This window comes from Rutidosis leptorrhynchoides, chromosome 1, assembly GCF_046630445.1.
Source record: "Rutidosis leptorrhynchoides isolate AG116_Rl617_1_P2 chromosome 1, CSIRO_AGI_Rlap_v1, whole genome shotgun sequence".
NCBI lineage: Eukaryota > Viridiplantae > Streptophyta > Magnoliopsida > Asterales > Asteraceae > Rutidosis > Rutidosis leptorrhynchoides.
In genome coordinates, this window is record NC_092333.1 from 692,621,572 (window position 1) to 692,648,445 (window position 26,874).

General features: G+C 34.0%; 1 pseudogene; it reads right to left on the bottom strand.

The window, feature by feature from the left end:
• Positions 1 to 26,874, bottom strand: part of LOC139852574 (exocyst complex component EXO84B-like) — a 53,202-nt pseudogene that overhangs the window by 9,476 nt on the left and 16,852 nt on the right.

A 26,874-nucleotide genomic window follows, 5' to 3' on the forward strand; every position in this document is an offset into this window, starting at 1 on the left:
CATTATCCCCCAAGAAAGACAGGATTTTAGTTGTAATTGTTCCATATTCAAGTAATATTCGTTTATATTTAATAAGTGCGAAGACAAAAGGCGAAAACAAAGAATTGAAGACGGAAAGGTCCAAAATGCTCAAATGTACAAGATACAATTAAAAAGGTTCAAATTATTGATGAAGAACGTCTAAAAATGACAAGAGTACAAGTGGCGGAACGCAAAGTACACGATATAAAATAGTACGCAAGGACGTCTGAAAATCCGGAACCGGGACCCGAGTCAAGAAGAAACGCCCGACGCAACGGACCAAAAATATCTAGTCTACTATGCACAAGAATAAAATATAATATATAAATAATTATATTAATTATTTATATATTTATATTTATTTTATATTATGTCGACAAGCTAGGAGCCAAAACAATGTGAGCTGTCCCTAGTCCTCATGCGAGTCGCATGGCCAGAAGGCCATTTCCATGCGAGTCGCATGACTCTAGATTTCAGGCCAGGTTCTATAAATTGCAACATTTTCTGCCGAGTAAAGAAGAAAAAAAAAACACACACAAAAATATATATTACTCCCTCTGTTTAGTATAATATATATATATATATATATATATATATATATATATATATATATATATATATATATATATATATATATATATATATATATATATATATATATATATATATATATATATATATATATATATATATATATATATATAATATAGGTTAGTTTTATATTAGATTAGTTTTGGGTTATGCAAAGGTTATTTTACGGGTTTTAAAGTCGGAGCTCTGTCCGTGTAACACTACGCGATAAATAATCAATGTAAGCTATGTTCTCCTTTTTAAATTAATGTCTCGTACTTAAGTTATTATTATGCTTATTTAAGACGAAGTAATCATGATGTTGGGCTAAAAATATTAAAATTGGGTAATTGGGCTTTGTACCATAATTGGGGTTTGGACAAAAGAACGACACTTGTGAAAATTAGACTATGGGCTATTAATGGGCTTTATATTTGTTTAACTAAATGATAGTTTGTTAATTTAATATGAAGATTTACAATTGGATGTACCTATAAATAATCACATACACTCGATCGGACACGATGGGCGGGATATTTATATGTACGAATAATCGTTCATTTAACCGGACACGGGAATGGATTAATAGTCTATGGAATTATTAAAACAGGGGTGAAATTATGTACAAGGACACTTGGCGTAATTGTTAACAAAGCATTAAACCTTGGATTACACGCAGTCGATATCCTGGTGTAATTATTAAACAAAGTATTAAAACCTTGTTACAGTTTAAGTCCCCAATTAGTTGGAATATTTGACTTCGGATATAAGGATAATTTGACGAGGACACTCGCACTTTATATTTATGACTGATGGACTGTTATGGACAAAAACCAGACGGGCATATTAAATAATCCAGGACAAAGAACAATTAACCCATGGGAATAAACTAAAATCAACACGTCAAACATCATGATTACGGAAGTTTAAATAAGCATAATTTCTTTATTTTCATATTTAATTGCACTTTTAATTATCGTACTTTTTAATTATCGCAATTTTATTTATCGCAATTTCATTATCGTTATTTACTTTACGCTTTAAATTAAGTTGTATTTATTTTTAATATTTTACATTAGGTTTTAACTGTGACTAAAGTTTTAAAATCGACAAACCGGTCATTAAATGGTAAACCCCTTTTTTTATTATTATTATATATAAAAATATATATTTTGTACAAATATAGTTGTTTAAAATATAGTGTAAAATAAGTCGTCTCCCTGTGGAACGAACCGGACTTACTAAAAACTATACTACTCTACGATTAGGTACACTGCCTATAGTGTTGTAGCAAGGTTTAGGTATATCACATATTTTTGTACAAACAATTGAAAATACTTTTGTTTTGAACGATAATCAACTGTTTTATCCTATGAAACTATCAAAGAGAGATGGATCTACACGATGAATCAATTCCATCATTAAAAGGAAGTAAAGTCTTCCGAAAAAGACACGCGCTTCTTGATTTAGGTCATGAAGTTGTCGTCCAGACCAGCTGTAGGTTGACGAAAAATCTAGAAAAGTCATCTCTAAAATCAGCAGGAAATCCACGGACCTCAGCATTAAACAGGGTCGCCAAGAGGTCAGATTTATCCTAACCATGAGAAGGATTTATCTCGTACAATGGGGGGCACATGCAAATTAGCTGGATAAGACTAATGAATCAGATCCCCAGAAAGGATAATCTCCTTAAAGATTAAAAATCAGCTTTTAAGACTGATATTACTCAATCCTTGAGATTGACCTTAAAGATTGAGAATTCAAACTCATGGAATTCAATGATATCTAAACTCGAGCTTGAAAGAGAAAATATTTTGATCAAAATTACAAACCAATTTGTTTTCTGAAAATCCATTTTCAATGCGTTCATTACCATTGAACGTAAAATCCTAGGAATTCACCTGGAATTCATTAGGTCACCTGAACCAAATCGGGTGTCAACCGTAAGAACGGTGGTTGCATAGCATGGTCGGAGACAGGACCTTGTGCCAGACCGAAAAATTATAGGATGATCTTTACTATTGCTCCTACCAAGGATAGTTCTAGCATCCGACACGTTAAAAAGACCATAATCATCTGCATGTCACTGGACATTGCCTTAACAGTTTCTTGTTCATCGCTTTCCTTTACAACCGGACGGTAGTTTACCGAAAGGTAATATACGGAACAAGTAAACTGGATGTGTGCTTTCCGATACAGGGATAGCAGTGGATTACACGAGCCTAAAAGTTTTAGCCAAAATATTGATCCACAGATATATTTTGCAACACCGATGATGGATCAAATCAGAAAACTTGTCTAGGGTAAAATCTAGCTTGAATTTTCAAAAGATCAAATGTTTTCATAAAGATCCAATTTCCTTAAGGATCTAAATTTTTATAGTCATGTGGGACTGTAAACCACCTTTCAAATGTGCACTTTGCTTTGGAAACCGAAAGTAAATCGGCTATTTGATTGCAAGTGTCGTTGACCTAAACCCGAGGCAACTATAAAAGACACACCCACCTTTAAACCACATCGTTACTATCATTGTTTATACCGCTGTATTGAAGTCACTTATGTACAAAGTGTGAAGAATAAAGAAGTGATTCAAGTGTTTCAAGACTATATTGCTTGAGGACAAGCAACGCTTAAGTGTGGGAATATTGATAAGGCTAAAAATGAACACATATTTTACAGCATTATTCCCCAAGAAAGACAAAATTTTAGTTGATATTGTTCGATTTACAAGCACTATTCGTTTAAATATTAAAAAGTGAAGATAAAAGGCAGATTCGACAAATTGAAGACGGAAAGGTCCAAAAAGCTAAAAAGTACAAGATTCAATCAAAAAGGTTCAAATTATTGATGAGGAACGTCTCAAAATAACAAGAGTACAAGTTACAAGACGCAAAGTACACGATATAAAATAGTACGCGAGGACGTCCGAAAATCCGGAACCGGGACCTGAGCCAAGAAGAAACGCCCGACGCAACGGACCAAAAATATCTAGTCTACTATGCACAAGAATATAATATAATATATATATAATTATATATAATTATATATTATATATTATTATTATATTACGTCGGCAAGAAGAAAACAAAGCAATTTGGCTGGATCCAGGGTGGCCATGCGACTCGCATGGCCAGAGGCACAAAATCCATGCGAGTCGCATGGAGTGAAAATGCTGGTCAGGTCCTATATAAAGCCAGTTTTCTGCCGAGTTTTAAACACACAAAAAATATATCTCTTTCTCTCAATATATCGTATATATTTATATTTATATTTATAATTTATATTTTAATTTCAATTATAATTCTAATAATAAGGGTATGTTAGCAAATGTTGTAAGGGTGTAAGTCAAAATTCTGTCCGTGTAACGCTACGCTATTTTTAATCATTGTAAGTTATGTTCAACCTTTTTATATTAATGTCTCGTAGCTAAGTTATTATTATGCTTATTTAAAACGAAGTAATCATGATATTGGGCTAATTACTAAAATTGGGTAATTGGGCTTTGTACCATAATTGGGGTTTGGACAAAAGAACGACACTTGTGGAAATTAGACTATGGGCTATTAATGGGATTTATATTTGTTTAACTAAATGAAAGTTTGTTAATGTTAATATAAAGATTTACAATTGGGCGTCCCTATAAATTACCATATACACTCAATCGGACACGATGGGCGGGGTATTTATATGTACGAATAATCGTTCATTTAACCGGACACGGGAATGGATTAATCGCCACTAGAATAATTAAAACAGGGGTGAAATTACATTCAAGGGTAATTGGTGTAATTGTTAACAAAGTAGTAAAACCTTGGTTTACACGCAGTCGATAACCTGGTGTATTCATTAAACAAAGTATTAAAACCTTGTTACAATTCGAATCCCCAATTAGTTGGAATATTTAACTTCGGGTATAATAATAATTTGACGAGGACACTCGCATTTTATATTTATGACTGATGGACTGTTATGGACAAAAACCAGACGGACAGATTAAATAATCCAGGACAAAGGACAATTAACCCATGGGCATAAAACTAAAATCAACACGTCGAACATCATGATTACGGAAGTTTAAATAAGCATAATTCTTTTATTTCATATTTAATTTCCTTTATTTTATATTTAATTGCACTTCTAATTATCGCATTTTTATTGTTAATTTATTTTATCGCATTTTTAATTATCGTACTCTTTAATTATCGCAAGTTTATTTTATCGCACTTTTATTATTCGCAATTTCATTATTGTTATTTACTTTACGCTTTAATTTAAGTCTTTTATTTATTTAATATTTTACATTAGGTTTTAACTGCGACTAAAGTTTTAAAATCGACAAACCGGTCATTAAACGGTAAAAACCCCCTTTTTATAATAATAATATTACTTATATATATATTTGTATTTTTATAAAAGTAAACTAATATAGCGTTGAGCTTTGTTTAAAGATTTCCCTGTGGAACGAACCGGACTTACTAAAAACTACACTACTTTACGATTAGGTACACTGCCTATAAGTGTTGTAGCAAGGTTTAAGTATATCCATTCTATAAATAAATAAATATCTTGTGTAAAATTGTATCGTATTTAATAGTTTTTCCTTGTAAAAATTAATAGTATTTTTCTAATTTTTAAGTTTTCCAGTCGCTGGTATTCTGTCACAATAACACACACAAACACATACGAAAACCTCCCAAACTCTCTCAATTTTTCACCAATTTTCACCAAATTTCTTGCAAAAATTTCACAGTAATCATGCCTAGATTCAGTAGGTTCAACCCCTTCAGGAACACGGTAAAGATTTCACCCCTAATCTCTTTAAATTCGAATTATTGTGTTCTTGAGCTATAAATTTTATATTTTGATTTTGTTAAATTCTAGTGTAATTAGACTTAAATTGTTGTTATATTATGCATGAATATCCTAGATTGAAGCTATTTAACATGGATTGAAGCTAAAAACTTCAAATTTTTAAGAATCTAGGGTTTGTGTTCTTGAGTAATTTGGGGCTTTTTGATATAAACAGGTTATGGCCGATTTTTGTCATTAATTGTTGCTAAATTAAGTAGTGTAACATGTTTAGGTAGTTAATTGATCCAAACTTTGAGCCTAAACATGTTTTTGAGAATTAAAGTAGACTTTTTAAGTCTAAAAAAATTCATGAACTTGGATAATTTGATGTAAAGGCCAATTTAAACTTGTTTAATTGCTAGTAGTGATTAGTTTGGCATATAATTTGAGATGAATGATTAAAAACTTGATGAACATTTTCTTATGTACTTATTTGAAAAAGTGTAGACTTGACGAAATATGAAAATGAACATGAGTTTGATTTGAATGCCATGTAATAAGTGTTTAATTGCTATAATGATTATTGTTGACATGTTTAAGAGTTTAAATGTGATAAAACATTGTATACATTTTCGTATGTAAAAGTGTAGAATTATTATTGTTAGGAAAATATGTATAAAATGTGTTATGAATTGAACATGTCATCATAATTGTTTCAAGTTATTATTTTGCTAACACTAATGCATATTTGGATGCACAATTTTTGTGTTTAATGTGTTTTGCAGAGAAATACAGATACGGACGGTGCATCATCGTCCAGACAACCAGAGCCCGAACCGGAAATGTTTAATGAACAAGAACAACAAGTGCAAGAAGAAGAAGAACAACATGAGGATCAACATATTCCATATCACGATCAAGATCAATTATTCATGAATCAGTTTCGTCAATTCGCTCCACATCAAATGATTCTGAGCTCAGACATTAATGAAGATCAATTACACCCAAATCTGAGATTTGATCGATGTTGGATAGAGTATCCAGATTATCAAAAGAACATGCACATTCTCTACTTTAAGGGTGTTGAAATGCCCAAGGCAATTGACTGGGTACCTTTGGAAACAGTTGACCTTGCCGAACCAATTCGGGAATTATTGGTGCAAAGGTATGGTAATTCTCAGTTTAACGATTGGATGCGCCTATTTTCCATTCGTAGAACCATATATAGGGAATGGTGTATAGAATTACTTAGTACTATTAAGTTAAACAGTGCTGTTAAGAGGTTAGATGATAGAAGCTTTATTAGATTTCTATTAGGTGGACGCATGTACAGAATGTCCATGATAGATTTAGCCAGGGCCTTACAGATTTACACCCCTGCTGAACTTTTGAGCCCAGACTGTAATGGCCTGATTGCCCAAGGAGAAAGGGTAGATAGGGAATTTAATGTTAACGCCGTCTGGAGGCGTATGTCCCATTTTAATGAGTTTCAAGCTGGTGGGGGACATACATACTTAGATATTGATAGAGCTGAACTCCGGGTGATACATCGATTCTTAGCAAACACAATTACACAAAGGGGTAAGAATAAGGAGAAATTGACTTTAAATGATTTATTCTACCTTAAGTGTATTAGAGACCCGAGGAGTTTCGTTAACATTCCCTATTGTGTTGGTTATTATCTATCTAATGTAGTTGGGGGGATGAAATCGGGGAGTATTATAGGTGGTGGTATTTTCATTACTCTCATTGGAGAGTATTTAGGTGTTGACAAGAACCGAGGGGGTCCAATGGTAGAAATAGAGGACGAAGGTGAAACTATAAGTTCACACGTCTATCAGGGTGCAAAGGTTTTATTGATGAGACGTAATCGGGTATATCGATACGAGGGACCTCAGCGACAGGTGGAAAGAGGTTCGGATGACGAAATGGAGGAGGCGAACAACATTATGGAAGTTGTTCGGGAGACTGCTCTTGATTTAGGCGTTCGTATGGAGGAAGAATACATGACGAACGATGATAGGCATATGCAGTACGAGGCGTGGCAACGCCGGAATGATTACGAGCATTCCCGGCAACGAGAGCATCACCGATGGGATTATCATCAGCGCCAAATCATAAGCCGGCTGCAGCCTAATGAGATTTATTATCCGACCCGACCCGCATTCTATCCTGCACACCAGCCAGAAATGAGACCGCCCTATGACTTATATGATTATGACGCAGCATACCAGTTCACCTATCAACAGCCATGGAACCCTGATCCGAACATGAATTGGGATCCCTATCCTAATTATCCTCATAACCCACCTCCTGATCAGTAGAGATAAGTTGGTAATTTATATTTTTATTATTTTAAACACTTAACATTTTAATTACATTTATGTAATGTTTGATATTTCTATTATTATTGTGTACTAATATTTTTCTTATAGTTTGAAAGTGGGATGCCAAAGTTCCATTTCAAATTGCATGTATGATTATATTTGTATTGTATGTATTTTATGTTATGCACAAAACAGAATAAAACAACGCGTTTTCAAAGACTGGCATTAAGTTCAGCAAAAGCAAGTAATTTTGACGACAAGATGCAAAATATATGTGAAATAACAACAAGACGGAATGAACAAATGACGTGCACCATTTATCATTCAACAATCAAACGACAATATGTTTGAAACTTTGGTAAAATTTAATCATTTTTCTACGCTAATAACCCTCAATAATTTAAATAGTTTCTGATTTCTTGCAAATGAGGGCATTGCAAGATCTTAAGTGTGGGAAGGGGTTAAATTCTTTCGGATTTTAAAATTTTTATTTTATACACTTGGTTACCATTAAAAATACTAGTAAAGCAGTAGTTGTATTAGAATCTAGTGCTCTCCGATAACAAGGAACAGCCCTAGTCTTATATACTAACTACCCACTTCTAGTAAATTTTTCAAAATTTTTAACAAAATGAATTCAAAATCATGTTTATACATATTTATGAACGATGAAAACTAGGTCATTGAGCCGAAATTATCGTTACCTCGGAAAGGACATAAATTGAGAAACAACCAAAAATGTTAGAATTCATTTAATAAGAATAGAATAGAAGAGAAAAAGGCAAAGAAAAACATAAATAAAAGCCAAGTGTGGGAAAAGTTTACCAAGTCATTCAAAACATATATCACATATTTTTGTACAAACAATTGAAAATACTTTTGTTTTGAACGATAATCAACTGTTTTATCCAATGAAACTATCAAAGAGAGATGGATCTACACGATGAATCAATTCCATCATTAAAAGGAAGTAAAGTCTTCCGAAAAAGACACGCGCTTCTTGATTTAGGTCCTGAAGTTGTCGTCCAGACCAGCTGTAGGTTGACGAAAAATCTAGAAAAGTCATCTCTAAAATCAGCAGGAAATCCACGGACCTCAGCATTAAACAGGGTCGCCAAGTGGTCAGATTTATCCTAACCATGAGAAGGATTTATCTCGTACAATGGGGGGCACCATGCAAATTAGCTGGATAAGACTAATGAATCAGATCCCCAGAAAGGATAATCTCCTTAAAGATTAAAAATCATCTTTTAAGACTGATATTACTCAATCCTTGAGATTGACCTTAAAGATTGAGAATTCAAACTCATGGAATTCAATGATATCTAAACTCGAGCTTGAACGAGAAAATATTTTGATCAAAATTACAAACCAATTTGTTTTCTGAAAATCCATTTTCAATGCGTTCATTACCATTGAACGTAAAATCCTAGGAATTCACCTGGAATTCATTAGGTCACCTGAACCAAATCGGGTGTCAACCGTAAGAACGGTGGTTGCATAGCATGGTCGGAGACAGGACCTTGTGCCAGACCGAAAAATTATAGGATGATCTTTACTATTGCTCCTACCAAGGATAGTTCTAGCATCCGACACGTTAAAAAGACCATAATCATCTGCATGTCACTGGACATTGCCTTAACAGTTTCTTGTTCATCGCTTTCCTTTACAACCGGACGGTAGTTTACCGAAAGGTAATATACGGAACAAGTAAACTGGATGTGTGCTTTCCGATACAGGGATAGCAGTGGATTACACGAGCCTAAAAGTTTTAGCCAAAATATTGATCCACAGATATATTTTGCAACACCGATGATGGATCAAATCAGAAAACTTGTCTAGGGTAAAATCTAGCTTGAATTTTCAAAAGATCAAATGTTTTCATAAAGATCCAATTTCCTTAAGGATCTAAATTTTTATAGTCATGTGGGACTGTAAACCACCTTTCAAATGTGCACTTTGCTTTGGAAACCGAAAGTAAATCGGCTATTTGATTGCAAGTGTCGTTGACCTAAACCCGAGGCAACTATAAAAGACACACCCACCTTTAAACCACATCGTTACTATCATTGTTTATACCGCTGTATTGAAGTCACTTATGTACAAAGTGTGAAGAATAAAGAAGTGATTCAAGTGTTTCAAGACTATATTGCTTGAGGACAAGCAACGCTTAAGTGTGGGAATATTGATAAGGCTAAAAATGAACACATATTTTACAGCATTATTCCCCAAGAAAGACAAAATTTTAGTTGATATTGTTCGATTTACAAGCACTATTCCTTTAAATATTAAAAAGTGAAGATAAAAGGCAGATTCGACAAATTGAAGACGGAAAGGTCCAAAAAGCTAAAAAGTACAAGATTCAATCAAAAAGGTTCAAATTATTGATGAGGAACGTCTCAAAATAACAAGAGTACAAGTTACAAGACGCAAAGTACACGATATAAAATAGTACGCGAGGACGTCCGAAAATCCGGAACCGGGACCTGAGCCAAGAAGAAACGCCCGACGCAACGGACCAAAAATATCTAGTCTACTATGCACAAGAATATAATATAATATATATATAATTATATATAATTATATATTATATATTATTATTATATTACGTCGGCAAGAAGAAAACAAAGCAATTTGGCTGGATCCAGGGTGGCCATGCGACTCGCATGGCCAGAGGCACAAAATCCATGCGAGTCGCATGGAGTGAAAATGCTGGTCAGGTCCTATATAAAGCCAGTTTTCTGCCGAGTTTTAAACACACAAAAAATATATCTCTTTCTCTCAATATATCGTATATATTTATATTTATATTTATAATTTATATTTTAATTTCAATTATAATTCTAATAATAAGGGTATGTTAGCAAATGTTGTAAGGGTGTAAGTCAAAATTCTGTCCGTGTAACGCTACGCTATTTTTAATCATTGTAAGTTATGTTCAACCTTTTTATATTAATGTCTCGTAGCTAAGTTATTATTATGCTTATTTAAAACGAAGTAATCATGATATTGGGCTAATTACTAAAATTGGGTAATTGGGCTTTGTACCATAATTGGGGTTTGGACAAAAGAACGACACTTGTGGAAATTAGACTATGGGCTATTAATGGGCTTTATATTTGTTTAACTAAATGAAAGTTTGTTAATGTTAATATAAAGATTTACAATTGGGCGTCCCTATAAATTACCATATACACTCAATCGGACACGATGGGCGGGGTATTTATATGTACGAATAATCGTTCATTTAACCGGACACGGGAATGGATTAATAGCCACTAGAATAATTAAAACAGGGGTGAAATTACATTCAAGGGTAATTGGTGTAATTGTTAACAAAGTAGTAAAACCTTGGTTTACACGCAGTCGATAACCTGGTGTATTCATTAAACAAAGTATTAAAACCTTGTTACAATTCGAATCCCCAATTAGTTGGAATATTTAACTTCGGGTATAATAATAATTTGACGAGGACACTCGCATTTTATATTTATGACTGATGGACTGTTATGGACAAAAACCAGACGGACAGATTAAATAATCCAGGACAAAGGACAATTAACCCATGGGCATAAAACTAAAATCAATACGTCGAACATCATGATTACGGAAGTTTAAATAAGCATAATTCTTTTATTTCATATTTAATTTCCTTTATTTTATATTTAATTGCACTTCTAATTATCGCATTTTTATTGTTAATTTATTTTATCGCACTTTTAATTATCGTACTCTTTAATTATCGCAAGTTTATTTTATCGCACTTTTATTATTCGCAATTTCATTATTGTTATTTACTTTATGCTTTAATTTAAGTCTTTTATTTATTTAATATTTTACATTAGGTTTTAACTGCGACTAAAGATTTAAAATCGACAAACCGGTCATTAAACGGTAAAAACCCCCTTTTTATAATAATAATATTACTTATATATATATTTGTATTTTTATAAAAGTAAACTAATATAGCGTTGAGCTTTGTTTAAAGATTTCCCTGTGGAACGAACCGGACTTACTAAAAACTACACTACTTTACGATTAGGTACACTGCCTATAAGTGTTGTAGCAAGGTTTAAGTATATCCATTCTATAAATAAATAAATATCTTGTGTAAAATTGTATCGTATTTAATAGTTTTTCCTTGTAAAAATTAATAGTATTTTATATCCCTCTGCTTTGACATCAAGTTTTTATATCCCCACACTTGAACGTTGTAGTGACCCGAACTTTTCCATGTTTATATATATTAATTGAGATTGATATTTACATGATTAAATGTTTCCAACATGTTAAGCAATCAAACTTGTTAAGACTTGATTAATTGAAATAGGTTTCATATAGACAATTGACCACTCAAGTTGACCGGTGATTCACGAACGTTAAAACTTGTAAAAACTATATGATGACATATATATGGTTATATATATAGTTAACATGATATTATGATAAGTAAACATATCATTAATTATATTAACAATGAACTACATATGTAAAAACAAGACTACTAACTTAATGATTTTGAAACGAGACATATATGTAACGATTATCGTTGTAACGACATTTAATGTATATATATCATATTAAGAGATATTCGTACATCATAATATCATGATAATATAATAATTTAAAATCTCTTTTGATATTATAAACATTGGGTTAACAACATTTAACAAGATCGTTAACATAAAGGTTTCAAAACAACATTTACATGTAACGACTAACGATGACTTAACGACTCAGTTAAAATGTATATACATGTAGTGTTTTAATATGTATTTATACACTTTTGAAAGACTTCAATACACTTATCAAAATACTTCTACTTAACAAAAATGCTTACAATTACATCCTCGTTCAGTTTCATCAACAATTCTACTCGTATGCACCCGTATTCGTACTCGTACAATACACAGCTTTTAGATGTATGTACTATTGGTATATACACTCCAATGATCAGCTCTTAGCAGCCCATGTGAGTCACCTAACACATGTGGGAACCATCATTTGGCAACTAGCATGAAATATCTCATAAAATTACAAAAATATGAGTAATCATTCATGACTTATTTACATGAAAACAAAATAACATATCCTTTATATCTAATCCATACACCAACGACCAAAAACACCTACAAACACTTTCATTCTTCAATTTTCTTCATCTAATTGATCTCTCTCAAGTTCTATCTTCAAGTTCTAAGTGTTCTTCATAAATTCCAAAAGTTCTAGTTTCATAAAATCAAGAATACTTTCAAGTTTGCTAGCTCACTTCCAATCTTGTAAGGTGATCATCCAACCTCAAGAAATCTTTGTTTCTTACAGTAGGTTATCATTCTAATACAAGGTAATAATCATATTCAAACTTTGGTTCAATTTCTATAACTATAACAATCTTATTTCAAGTGATGATCTTACTTGAACTTGTTTTCGTGTCATGATTCTGCTTCAAGAACTTCGAGCCATCCAAGGATCCATTGAAGCTAGATCCATTTTTCTCTTTTCCAGTAGGTTTATCCAAGGAACTTAAGGTAGTAATGATGTTCATAACATCATTCGATTCATACATATAAAGCTATCTTATTCGAAGGTTTAAACTTGTAATCACTAGAACATAGTTTAGTTAATTCTAAACTTGTTCGCAAACAAAAGTTAATCCTTCTAACTTGACTTTTAAAATAAACTAAACACATGTTCTATATCTATATGATATGCTAACTTAATGATTTAAAACCTGGAAACACGAAAAACACCGTAAAACCGGATTTACGCCGTCGTAGTAACACCGCGGGCTGTTTTGGGTTAGTTAATTAAAAACTATGATAAACTTTGATTTAAAAGTTGTTATTCTGAGAAAATGATTTTTATTATGAACATGAAACTATATCCAAAAATTATGGTTAAACTCAAAGTGGAAGTATGTTTTCTAAAATGGTCATCTAGACGTCGTTCTTTCGACTGAAATGACTACCTTTACAAAAACGACTTGTAACTTATTTTTTCGACTATAAACCTATACTTTTTCTGTTTAGATTCATAAAATAGAGTTCAATATGAAACCATAGCAATTTGATTCACTCAAAACGGATTTAAAATGAAGAAGTTATGGGTAAAACAAGATTGGATAATTTTTCTCATTTTAGCTACGTAAAAATTGGTAACAAATCTATTCCAACCATAACTTAATCAACTTGTATTGTATATTATGTAATCTTGGGATACCATAGACACGTATACAACGTTTCGACCTATCATGTCGACACATCTATATATATTTCGGAACAACCATAGACACTCTATATGTGAATGTTGGAGTTAGCTATACAGGGTTGAGGTTGATTCCAAAATATATATAGTTTGAGTTGTGATCAATACTGAGATACGTATACACTGGGTCATGGATTGATTCAAGATAATATTTATCGATTTATTTTTCTGTACATCTAACTGTGGACAACTAGTTGTAGGTTACTAACGAGGACAGCTGACTTAATAAACTTAAAACATCAAAATATATTAAAAGTGTTGTAAATATATTTTGAACATACTTTGATATATATGTATATATTGTTATAGGTTCGTGAATCAACCAGTGGCCAAGTCTTACTTCCCGGCGAAGTAAAAATCTGTGAAAGTGAGTTATAGTCCCACTTTTAAAATCTAATATTTTTGGGATGAGAATACATGCAGGTTTTATAAATGATTTACAAAATAGACACAAGTACGTGAAACTACATTCTATGGTTGAATTATCGAAATCGAATATGCCCCTTTTTATTAAGTCTGGTAATCTAAGAATTAGGGAATAGACACCCTAATTGACGCGAATCCTAAAGATAGATCTATTGGGCCTAACAAACCCCATCCAAAGTACCGGATGCTTTAGTACTTTGAAATTTATATCATATCCGAAGGGTGTCCCGGAATGATGGGGATATTCTTATATATGCATCTTGTTATTGTCGGTTACCAGGTGTTCACCATATGAATGATTTTTATCTCTATGTATGGGATGTGTATTGAAATATGAAATCTTGTGGTCTATTGTTACGATTTGATATATATAGGTTAAACCTATAACTCACCAACATTTTTGTTGACGTTTAAAGCATGTTTATTCTCAGGTGAATATTAAGAGCTTCCGCTGTTGCATACTAAAATAAGGACAAGATTTGGAGTCCATGTTTGTATGATATTGTGTAAAAACTGCATTCAAGAAACTGATTTCGATGTAACATATTTGTATTGTAAACCATTATGTAATGGTCGTGTGTAAACAGGATATTTTAGATTATCATTATTTGATAATCTACGTAAAGCTTTTTAAACCTTTATTTATGAAATAAAGGTTATGGTTTGTTTTAAAAATGAATGCAGTCTTTGAAAAACGTCTCATATAGAGGTCAAAACCTCGCAACGAAATCAATTAATATGGAACGTTTTTAATCAATAAGAACGGGACATTTCAGTTGGTATCCGAGCGTTGGTCTTAGAGAACCAGAAAATTTGCATTAGTGTGTCTTATCGAGTTTGTTAGGATGCATTAGTGAGTCTGGACTTCGACCGTGTTTTCTTTAAAAATGATTGCTTAACATTTTTGTTGGAAACTATATATTTTTAACATATGAATATTATGTGATATATTAATCTCTTAACGTGTTTGATATTATGTGATAGATGTCTACCTCTAGAACAAGTCCCATTGACTGACCTAATAATAAAGAAGAGTCAAATGTAAATTGGAATGATTTGTGGACTGATTCACAAGTTCCCGAAGAGGAACCGGAAGAAGAGTCGGAACCGGAAGAAGAATCGGAACCGGAAGAAGAATCGGAACCGGATGAAGAAATAGAACCGGTGGGGGAAATAATAAAACGGTTAAGTAAAAGAAAATCCTCAACCAACCGACCAAAGTTAATTATGGTCAATGGTGTTTCCGCCAAGGAAGCAAAATATTGGGAGGATTACCAATTCTCCGATGAATCGGATTCCGACGAGAATTCCGATGATGTTATAGAAATTACCCCAACTGAATTTAAAAAGGCAAAAGAAAATAATAAGGGAAAGGGCATAAAAATAGAGAAATCTAATTCCAACCCCGATGAACTTTATATGTATCGTCAACCCCCGAAGTCCTTAAGTTGTAACAATGACCCGGGAACCTCTAAACCACCAGGTTTTTCTAAACCAATGTGGACAACGACGGCTCGTATTAGGGGAACATCATATATCCCTAGAAACTTGGCAAAACGAACCAAAACCGAAGAAGAAGAAATGAGCGAGTCGGAATAAGATAGTTGTATTCGTGTGGTGTAATATATGTAATATAGTGTTCTTATGCTTTATGATATATGTAAAAATTGCTTGTATTAATAAGTATTTTTTTATGAAACTAACTCTTGTCTATTTTACAGTTTAAAAACACAAAATGGATAGACAACCCAATATTTTAAGAGACCTACCCGGAGACATGATTGATGAAATCTTGTCTAGAGTCGGCCAGAATTCTTCGGCACAACTATTTAAGGCGAGATCAGTTTGTAAGACATTCGAAGAACGTTCCAAGAATGTCTTGGTTTATAAGAGACTTTCGTTTGAAAGATGGGGGATATCACATTGGGAAACCCATAAGTTACGATGTGATTACTTTGACGCATATATTGCGGGGAACCCAAATGCTATTTTACGTAATGGGTTAAGAAATTATTTTGACTCAATATATCCGAATATTGGACTTCGTGATTTAGAAAAAGCGGCTAACATGCAACATAAAGAAGCATGTTATGCTTACGGATTAGTAATGTTCGCTTCTCACCAAAGTGAGAACAAGAACATCGGGCTACAACTATTAAACAAAACGTTTCCACAAGTGACGGAGTCGGTAATTGGGGTAAGAAATGAGGTTTTTAGATTATTACGGGACTGTTGGACATTACGTAACCCTCGTCCCTTTGACGACGTTACAACACGCTGTCTTATCAACGGCCATAACGGTTATGTTGCACAAGACCAAGGATGGGAAGTAGTCCTAGTAAAACCAGAATGCATGACTTGTTTCTGGACGTATGAATTACGTGTCTTTATTGCCTTTGCCGAACGACTTGTGTACTAGCTAGAATTGTCTTCACAACTATCTTGTATCAAAGTTATTGTGTGCTATATTTCATGCTTTATGTAAAATAAGCGGTATTGTAAGTTTGTAAAATATTGTATAAAAGTTTGAACGCGAAATATTATTACAATCAGTTTTTCATATAGAATTGTAGTAGTTGAATTGTATATTAGCTACTAAGTATGAACTTAACGGGTAGGTACTACCCGAATTTAAACTTATAAAACGCTAATATGAAGAAAAAGCTTTTATAAATGAGTTCATATTATGCTACGAAATACTATTAACTACTCTTAATATTCTGTATGATTAACTTGTTCCATTTAACTATTTTGAAGGAAATGGCACCGACTACTCGACACACCGTGAATATGAATGAAGAGGAATTCCGTACTTTTCTAGCTTCAAACATAGCCGCAGTACAGGCTGCGCTACATACCAACCATAACCTTGGATCTAGCAGTACAGGAAATCGTGTAGGATGCACCTACAAAGAATTCACTGCCTGCAAACCTTTGGAATTTGATGGAACCGAAGGACCGATCGGATTGAAACGGTGGACCGAGAAGGTTGAATCGGTGTTTGCCATAAGTAAGTGTACTGAAGAGGACAAAGTGAAGTACGCTACGCATACCTTCACAGGTTCTGCGTTAACATGGTGGAATACCTATCTAGAGCAAGTGGGACAAGATGATGCGTACGCACTACCGTGGTCAGCATTCAAGCACTTGATGAACGAGAAGTACCGTCCCAGAACCGAGGTCAATAAGCTCAAGACAGAACTTAGAGGGTTACGAACCCAAGGATTTGATATTACCACGTACGAAAGACGATTAACAGAATTGTGCCTATTGTGTCCGGGAGCATTCGAAGATGAGGAAGAGAAGATCGACGCGTTTGTGAAAGGATTACCGGAAAGAATCCAAGAAGATATAAGTTCACACGAGCCCGCCTCCATACAACAGGCATGTAGAATGGCTCACAAACTAGTGAACCAGATTGAAGAAAGAATTAAAGAACAGACTGCTGAAGAGGCCAATGTGAAGCAAGTCAAAAGAAAGTGGGAGGAAAACGGTGATAAGAATCACCAATACAACAACAACAGCAATTACAACAATAATCGCAACAATTATCCCAACAATCGCAACATCAATCGCAACTACAACAAACGGCCCAACAACAACAACAACAACAACAACCACAGCAACTACAACAATCATCCCAACAACAATAATAACCGCAACAACAACAACAATCAGAAGCAACTATGCCAAAGGTGTGAAAAGAATCACTCGGGGTTCTGCACCAAATTTTGCAACAAGTGTAAAAGAAATGGTCATAGCGCGGCGAAGTGTGAGGTCTACGGACCAGGGGTTAATAGAACGAAAGGAACAAATGGTGTCGGAACGAGTAATGGCGGAGCAAGTAGTGTCGGAGCAAGTTACGCCAATGTAGTTTGTTATAAATGTGGAAAACCAGGCCACATTATTAGAAATTGCCCGAACCAGGAGAACACGAATGGACAAGGCCGTGGAAGAGTTTTCAATATTAATGCGGTAGAGGCACAGGAAGACCCGGAGCTTGTTACGGGTACGTTTCTTATTGACAATAAATCTGCTTACGTTTTATTTGATTCGGGTGCGGATAGAAGCTATATGAGTAGAGATTTTTGTGCTAAATTAAGTTGTCCATTGACGCCTTTGGATAGTAAATTTTTACTCGAATTAGCAAATGGTAAATTAATTTCAGCAGATAATATATGTCGGAATCGAGAAATTAAACTGGTTAGCGAAACATTTAAGATTGATTTGATACCAGTAGAGTTAGGGAGTTTTGATGTGATAATCGGTATGGACTGGTTGAAAGAAGTGAAAGCGGAGATCGTTTGTTACAAAAATGCAATTCGCATTATACGAGAAAAAGGAAAACCCTTAATGGTGTACGGAGAAAAGGGCAACACGAAGCTACATCTTATTAGTAATTTGAAGGCACAAAAACTAATAAGAAAAGGTTGCTATGCTGTTCTAGCACACGTCGAGAAAGTACAAACTGAAGAAAAGAGCATCAATGATGTTCCCATTGCAAAAGAATTTCCCGATGTATTTCCGAAAGAATTACCGGGATTACCCCCACATCGACCCGTTGAATTTCAAATAGATCTTGTACCAGGAGCTGCACCAATAGCTCGTGCTCCTTACAGACTCGCACCCAGCGAGATGAAAGAACTACAAAGCCAATTACAAGAACTTTTAGAGCGTGGTTTCATTCGACCAAGCACATCACCGTGGGGAGCTCCTGTTTTGTTTGTCAAGAAGAAAGATGGTACATTCAGGTTGTGTATCGACTACCGAGAGTTGAACAAACTTACCATCAAGAACCGCTACCCACTATCGAGAATCGATGACTTATTTGATCAACTACAAGGCTCGTCTGTTTATTCAAAGATTGACTTACGTTCCGGGTATCATCAAATGCGGGTGAAAGAAGATGATATTCCAAAGACTGCTTTCAGAACACGTTACGGTCATTACAAGTTTATGGTCATGCCGTTTGGTTTAACTAATGCACCAGCTGTGTTCATGGACCTTATGAACCGAGTGTGTGGACCATACCTTGACAAGTTTGTCATTGTTTTCATTGATGACATACTTATTTACTCAAAGAATGACCAAGAACACGGTGAACATTTGAGAAAGGTGTTAGAAGTATTGAGGAAGGAAGAATTGTACGCTAAGTTTTCAAAGTGTGCATTTTGGTTGGAAGAAGTTCAATTCCTCGGTCACATAGTGAACAAAGAAGGTATTAAGGTGGATCCGGCAAAGATAGAAACTGTTGAAAATTGGGAAACCCCGAAAACTCCGAAACACATACGCCAGTTTTTAGGACTAGCTGGTTACTACAGAAGGTTCATCCAAGACTTTTCCAGAATAGCAAAACCCTTGACTGCATTAACGCATAAAGGGAAGAAATTTGAATGGAATGATGAACAAGAGAAAGCGTTTCAGTTATTGAAGAAAAAGCTAACTACGGCACCTATATTGTCATTGCCTGAAGGGAATGATGATTTTGTGATTTATTGTGACGCATCAAAGCAAGGTCTCGGTTGTGTATTAATGCAACGAACGAAGGTGATTGCTTATGCGTCTAGACAATTGAAGATTCACGAACAAAATTATACGACGCATGATTTGGAATTAGGCGCGGTTGTTTTTGCATTAAAGACTTGGAGGCACTACTTATATGGGGTTAAAAGTATTATATATACCGACCACAAAAGTCTTCAACACATATTTAATCAGAAACAACTGAATATGAGGCAGCGTAGGTGGATTGAATTATTGAATGATTACGACTTTGAGATTCGTTACCACCCGGGGAAGGCAAATGTGGTAGCCGATGCCTTGAGCAGGAAGGACAGAGAACCCATTCGAGTAAAATCTATGAATATAATGATTCATAATAACATTACTACTCAAATAAAGGAGGCGCAACAAGGAGTTTTAAAAGAGGGAAATTTAAAGGATGAAATACCCAAAGGATCGGAGAAGCATCTTAATATTCGGGAAGACGGAATCCGGTATAGGGCTGAAAGGATTTGGGTACCAAAATTTGGAGATATGAGAGAAATGGTACTTAGAGAAGCTCATAAAACCAGATACTCAATACATCCTGGAACGGGGAAGATGTACAAGGATCTCAAGAAACATTTTTGGTGGCCGGGTATGAAAGCCGATGTTGCTAAATACGTAGGAGAATGTTTGACGTGTTCTAAGGTCAAAGCTGAGCATCAGAAACCATCAGGTCTACTTCAACAACCCGAAATCCCGGAATGGAAATGGGAAAACATTACCATGGATTTCATCACTAAATTGCCAAGGACTGCAAGTGGTTTTGATACTATTTGGGTAATAGTTGATCGTCTCACCAAATCAGCACACTTCCTACCAATAAGAGAAGATGACAAGATGGAGAAGTTAGCACGACTGTAGTTGAAGGAAGTCGTCTCCAGACATGGAATACCAATCTCTATTATCTCTGATAGGGATGGCAGATTTATTTCAAGATTCTGGCAGACATTACAGCAAGCATTAGGAACTCGTCTAGACATGAGTACTGCCTATCATCCACAAACTGATGGGCAGAGCGAAAGGACGATACAAACGCTTGAAGACATGCTACGAGCATGTGTTATTGATTTCGGAAACAGTTGGGATCGACATCTACCGTTAGCAGAATTTTCCTACAACAACAGCTACCATTCAAGCATTGAAATGGTGCCGTTTGAAGCACTTTATGGTAGAAAGTGCAGGTCTCCGATTTGTTGGAGTGAAGTGGGGGATAGACAGATTACGGGTCCGGAGATTATACAAGAAACTACCGAGAAGATCATCCAAATTCAACAACGGTTGAAAACCGCCCAAAGTCGACAAAAGAGCTACGCTGACATTAAAAGAAAAGATATAGAATTTGAAATTGGAGAGATGGTCATGCTTAAAGTTGCACCTTGGAAAGGCGTTGTTCGATTTGGTAAACGAGGGAAATTAAATCCAAGGTATATTGGACCATTCAAGATTATTGATCGTGTTGGACCAGTAGCTTACCGACTTGAGTTACCTCAACAACTCGCGGCTGTACATAACACTTTCCACGTCTCGAATTTGAAGAAATGTTTTGCTAAAGAAGATCTCACTATTCCGTTAGATGAAATCCAAATCAACGAAAAACTCCAATTCATCGAAGAACCCGTCGAAATAATGGATCGTGAGGTTAAAAGACTTAAGCAAAACAAGATACCAATTGTTAAGGTTCGATGGAATGCTCATAGAGGACCCGAGTTCACCTGGGAGCGTGAAGATCAGATGAAGAATAAATACCCGCATCTATTTTCAGAAGATTCGTCAACACCTTCAACAGCTTAAAATTTCGGGACGAAATTTATTTAACGGGTAGGTACTGTAGTGACCCGAACTTTTCCATGTTTATATATATTAATTGAGATTGATATTTACATGATTAAATGTTTCCAACATGTTAAGCAATCAAACTTGTTAAGACTTGATTAATTGAAATAGGTTTCATATAGACAATTGACCACTCAAGTTGACCGGTGATTCACGAACGTTAAAACTTGTAAAAACTATATGATGACATATATATGGTTATATATATAGTTAACATGATATTATGATAAGTAAACATATCATTAATTATATTAACAATGAACTACATATGTAAAAACAAGACTACTAACTTAATGATTTTGAAACGAGACATATATGTAACGATTATCGTTGTAACGACATTTAATGTATATATATCATATTAAGAGATATTCGTACATCATAATATCATGATAATATAATAATTTAAAATCTCTTTTGATATTATAAACATTGGGTTAACAACATTTAACAAGATCGTTAACATAAAGGTTTCAAAACAACATTTACATGTAACGACTAACGATGACTTAACGACTCAGTTAAAATGTATATACATGTAGTGTTTTAATATGTATTTATACACTTTTGAAAGACTTCAATACACTTATCAAAATACTTCTACTTAACAAAAATGCTTACAATTACATCCTCGTTCAGTTTCATCAACAATTCTACTCGTATGCACCCGTATTCGTACTCGTACAATACACAGCTTTTAGATGTATGTACTATTGGTATATACACTCCAATGATCAGCTCTTAGCAGCCCATGTGAGTCACCTAACACATGTGGGAACCATCATTTGGCAACTAGCATGAAATATCTCATAAAATTACAAAAATATGAGTAATCATTCATGACTTATTTACATGAAAACAAAATAACATATCCTTTATATCTAATCCATACACCAACGACCAAAAACACCTACAAACACTTTCATTCTTCAATTTTCTTCATCTAATTGATCTCTCTCAAGTTCTATCTTCAAGTTCTAAGTGTTCTTCATAAATTCCAAAAGTTCTAGTTTCATAAAATCAAGAATACTTTCAAGTTTGCTAGCTCACTTCCAATCTTGTAAGGTGATCATCCAACCTCAAGAAATCTTTGTTTCTTACAGTAGGTTATCATTCTAATACAAGGTAATAATCATATTCAAACTTTGGTTCAATTTCTATAACTATAACAATCTTATTTCAAGTGATGATCTTACTTGAACTTGTTTTCGTGTCATGATTCTGCTTCAAGAACTTCGAGCCATCCAAGGATCCATTGAAGCTAGATCCATTTTTCTCTTTTCCAGTAGGTTTATCCAAGGAACTTAAGGTAGTAATGATGTTCATAACATCATTCGATTCATACATATAAAGCTATCTTATTCGAAGGTTTAAACTTGTAATCACTAGAACATAGTTTAGTTAATTCTAAACTTGTTCGCAAACAAAAGTTAATCCTTCTAACTTGACTTTTAAAATAAACTAAACACATGTTCTATATCTATATGATATGCTAACTTAATGATTTAAAACCTGGAAACACGAAAAACACCGTAAAACCGGATTTACGCCGTCGTAGTAACACCGCGGGCTGTTTTGGGTTAGTTAATTAAAAACTATGATAAACTTTGATTTAAAAGTTGTTATTCTGAGAAAATGATTTTTATTATGAACATGAAACTATATCCAAAAATTATGGTTAAACTCAAAGTGGAAGTATGTTTTCTAAAATGGTCATCTAGACGTCGTTCTTTCGACTGAAATGACTACCTTTACAAAAACGACTTGTAACTTATTTTTTCGACTATAAACCTATACTTTTTCTGTTTAGATTCATAAAATAGAGTTCAATATGAAACCATAGCAATTTGATTCACTCAAAACGGATTTAAAATGAAGAAGTTATGGGTAAAACAAGATTGGATAATTTTTCTCATTTTAGCTACGTAAAAATTGGTAACAAATCTATTCCAACCATAACTTAATCAACTTGTATTGTATATTATGTAATCTTGAGATACCATAGACACGTATACAACGTTTCGACCTATCATGTCGACACATCTATATATATTTCGGAACAACCATAGACACTCTATATGTGAATGTTGGAGTTAGCTATACAGGGTTGAGGTTGATTCCAAAATATATATAGTTTGAGTTGTGATCAATACTGAGATACGTATACACTGGGTCGTGGATTGATTCAAGATAATATTTATCGATTTATTTTTCTGTACATCTAACTGTGGACAACTAGTTGTAGGTTACTAACGAGGACAGCTGACTTAATAAACTTAAAACATCAAAATATATTAAAAGTGTTGTAAATATATTTTGAACATACTTTGATATATATGTATATATTGTTATAGGTTCGTGAATCAACCAGTGGCCAAGTCATACTTCCCGGCGAAGTAAAAATCTGTGAAAGTGAGTTATAGTCCCACTTTTAAAATCTAATATTTTTGGGATGAGAATACATGCAGGTTTTATAAATGATTTACAAAATAGACACAAGTACGTGAAACTACATTCTATGGTTGAATTATCGAAATCGAATATGCCCCTTTTTATTAAGTCTGGTAATCTAAGAATTAGGGAACAGACACCCTAATTGACGCGAATCCTAAAGATAGATCTATTGGGCCTAACAAACCCCATCCAAAGTACCGGATGCTTTAGTACTTTGAAATTTATATCATATCCGAAGGGTGTCCCGGAATGATGGGGATATTCTTATATATGCATCTTGTTATTGTCGGTTACCAGGTGTTCACCATATGAATGATTTTTATCTCTATGTATGGGATGTGTATTGAAATATGAAATCTTGTGGTCTATTGTTACGATTTGATATATATAGGTTAAACCTATAACTCACCAACATTTTTGTTGACGTTTAAAGCATGTTTATTCTCAGGTGAATATTAAGAGCTTCCGCTGTTGCATACTAAAATAAGGACAAGATTTGGAGTCCATGTTTGTATGATATTGTGTAAAAACTGCATTCAAGAAACTGATTTCGATGTAACATATTTGTATTGTAAACCATTATGTAATGGTCGTGTGTAAACAGGATATTTTAGATTATCATTATTTGATAATCTACGTAAAGCTTTTTAAACCTTTATTTATGAAATAAAGGTTATGGTTTGTTTTAAAAATGAATGCAGTCTTTGAAAAACGTCTCATATAGAGGTCAAAACCTCGCAACGAAATCAATTAATATGGAACGTTTTTAATCAATAAGAACGGGACATTTCAAACGTTGCTTGTCCTCAAGCAATACAGTCTTGAAATAAAAACATACGAATCACTTCTTTATTCTTCACACTTTGTACATCAGTGATTTTGATAGAGCGGTATAAACAATGATAGTAACGATGTGGTTAAGGTGGGTGTGTCTTTTATAGTTGCCTCGGGTTTAGGTCAACGACACTGGCAATCAAATAGCCGATTTACTTTCGGTTTCCAAAGCAAAGTGCACATTTGAAAGGCGGTTTACAGTCCCACATGACTATAAAAATTTAGATCCTTAAGGAAATTGGATCTTTATGAAAACATTTGATCTTTTGAAAATTCAAGCTAGATTTTACCCTAGACAAGTTTTCTGATTTGACCCACCATTCGGTGTTGCAAAATATATTTGTGGATCAATATTTTGGCTTAAAACTTTTAGGTTCATGTAATCCACTGCTATCCCGGTATCGGAAGCACACATCCAGTTTACTTGTTCCGTATATTACCTTTTGGTAAACTACCGTCCGGTTGTAAAGGAAAGCGATGAACAAGAAACTGTTAAGGCAATGTCTAATGACATGCATTTGTTCATGGTCTAATTAACGTGTCGGATGCTAGAACTATCCTTGGTAGGAGCAATAGTAAAGATCATCCTTTGATTTTTCGGTCTGGCACAAGGTCCTGTCTTCGACCATGCTATGCAACCACCGTTCTTACGGTTGACACCCGATTTGGTTCAGGTGACCTAATGAATTCCAGGTGAATTCAAGGATTGAGTAATATCAGTCTTAAAAGTTGATTTTTAATCTTTAAGGAGATTATCCTTTCTGGGGATCTGATTCATTAGTCTTATCCAGCTAATTTGCATGTGCCCCCCATTGTACGAGATAAATCCTTCTCATGGTTAGGATAAATCTGACCTCTTGGCGACCCTGTTTAATGCTGAGGTCCGTGGATTTCCTGCTGATTTTAGAGATGACTTTTCTAGATTTTTCGTCAACCTACAGCTGGTCTGGACGACAACTTCATGACCTAAATCAAGAAGCGCGTGTCTTTTTCGGAAGACTTTACTTCCTTTTAATGATGGAATTGATTCATCGTGTAGATCCATCTCTCTTTGATAGTTTCATTGGATAAAACAGTTGATTATCGTTCAAAACAAAAGTATTTTCAATTGTTTGTACAAAAATATGTGATATACCTAAACCTTGCTACAACACTATAGGCAGTGTACCTAATCGTAGAGTAGTATAGTTTTTAGTAAGTCCGGTTCGTTCTACAGGGAGACGACTTATTTTACACTATATTTTAAACAACTATATTTGTACAAAATATATATTTTTATATATAATAATAATAAAAAAAGGGGTTTACCGTTTAATGACCGGTTTGTCGATTTTAAAACTTTAGTCACAGTTAAAACCTAATGTAAAATATTAAAAATAAATACAACTTAATTTAAAGCGTAAAGTAAATAACGATAATGAAATTGCGATAAATAAAATTGCGATAATTAAAAAGTACGATAATTAAAAGTGCAATTAAATATGAAAATAAAGAAATTATGCTTATTTAAACTTCCGTAATCATGATGTTTGACGTGTTGATTTTAGTTTATTCCCATGGGTTAATTGTTCTTTGTCCTGGATTATTTAATATGCCCGTCTGGTTTTTGTCCATAACAGTCCATCAGTCATAAATATAAAGTGCGAGTGTCCTCGTCAAATTATCCTTATATCCGAAGTCAAATATTCCAACTAATTGGGGACTTAAACTGTAACAAGGTTTTAATACTTTGTTTAATAATTACACCAGGATATCGACTGCGTGTAATCCAAGGTTTAATGCTTTGTTAACAATTACGCCAAGTGTC